Here is a 1971-nt window from a genome sequence, read left to right on the forward strand (position 1 = left end):
AAAGGGGGGGGGGAGAGAGAGGGAGAGTGGGGTGGGTACGCATTTTACTTTTACTTTACCCATTGACGATGACCTCCGACAAAATACCTCCTCGGTGCGCCGTTTGTTGAGAGCTTTACACAGCGTGCTGGTGAGTCATGGGCGGATGCTCTGGTGCGATCTCTCTCCTTTCCCATAAGAAAAATGTATATTCTATCGCCCTTGTCATCTGTCCCTTTTTTCTCTGCATGTCTTTTAGTTAGCTTTAGTAAGAGTTTTGCGGCACTTGCAACACAATAAGGTCATATAAGAGCCGAAAAACAGATGTGTTACTTTGAGAGTAATATACACCAAAAAGAAGGAGGGGAGATCAGGACGATAGATGTTTGATAGGAGGAAAGAAGGAGCAGACCACACCAGAGCACCCGCCAATCACCCACTCTGTATCTCACTTTCTCTGGTAACACCTCTGACTTTCAGCGCTTGTAGTATGACAAATTTGTGTTACAAATGCCGTAGTTAAGCGCAAACGAACACAGAGCGTCGTAGTCATCAGGTTAACTACAGGCAGGGTGGGAACCAAAATCTATGACTTGCAAAAAGTAAATTACCGGAACAAATTATACGCTATGCAGAGTCGGCAGACGGACAAATGGCACCCAAGAGAACCACAATGTCTCTTTTTATGCAAAAAGATGGAAATTCTTGGCAACCCTCCCTTTCTTTTCTCCCTATCCAAATTTAAAAAAAAAATTATTAATTAAAAAAAAATATTACACAGGAATCGAACTCGGACCTCCTGCATCTAACGGACGGTGAAGCACAACCCCTAATCACTCGCCGTGCTACAAATGCCAATTTTAACCCATCTGTTGATTAACCACGAGGAGGGTGGTTCCAAAAACAAAACAAAGAAAACCCAAACAAGTCGGGCAAGAACGAAGTGAGATTGGCGGAAGGCAAGACAACTTACACGTGTAAATAATTTTACATTTTGGCTGATGAAGTAGACAGACAAATGACCCCACGGGGAACAGCGGTGTCCTGAAGAACAGGCCTACGTCGTGCATGTATGCATAATATGGTATAATAATATATAGCACGCGTAGTCGTCATACTTACTGGTCGGGATCCGCAGTGGGTAAGTTAAGTTTCAGTAGAGGTTTTACGGCGCTCGCAACTGCAAAAGACCATATGATTTAGTTTAGTTTTAGTAGAGGTTTTACGGCGCTCGCAACTGCATACGGTCAAAAGAGCGCTAGAGGTCTTACAAGAGAGTAACAGACATAAAAAGAAGAAGGGGAGATAAGGACGATAGATGTTTGATAGGAAAGTAGAAGCAAGCCACACCAGAGCACCCGCCAACCACCCATTTAGCAAGGTTTTACGGCGCTCGCAACTGCAAAAGATTATATGAGCGCCAAGGGGTGGATGTCAACTGTCAACAGAGAAGTCCAAAAGGGGAACCAGGCTTACTCTGCTCACGTCTCTGGCCTCAATAGCATAAAGTCTGCTTCGATTGTCAAGGCACCCCGGAAATAAGTTTATAAGAGAGTGACAAAATACAAAAGAAGCAGAGGAAAAATGACGATAGTAAAGATGAGGAAAGAAAAAGCAGCAGTTCCCCCTGTGTTATTCCTGCGCAGTATGAGCATGACATTGAAAAATCAGCCCATTTGCTATTCTACTGCGTATAAGAACATGTTCATATCCCCCCTGTGGGAATGGCCTAAAGCACTGTCCTGGTTGGGAGGGGGGGGGGTGCAGTAAGAACCAAGGACATCGATGCAGTAATGCTGTCGTGTTGGGAAAACGCAAGACAGAGAGACAGAGAGACAAACAGACACAAAGAAAGAAAAGAGCGACAGTAAAGAAGAAGTAGGACCTACCAGTGGTGCCCTCAAACCACCCCTCCCCCTCCAGGTCATATTGTTTTGTTTTGGGTTTTTTGTTTAGTTTGTGTTTGTGTGTGTGTGTGTGTGTGTGTGTGTG

The sequence above is a fragment of the Aplysia californica genome, unplaced genomic scaffold (assembly GCF_000002075.1).
Source record: "Aplysia californica isolate F4 #8 unplaced genomic scaffold, AplCal3.0 scaffold00958, whole genome shotgun sequence".
In the NCBI taxonomy this organism is placed as follows: Eukaryota; Metazoa; Mollusca; class Gastropoda; order Aplysiida; family Aplysiidae; genus Aplysia; species Aplysia californica.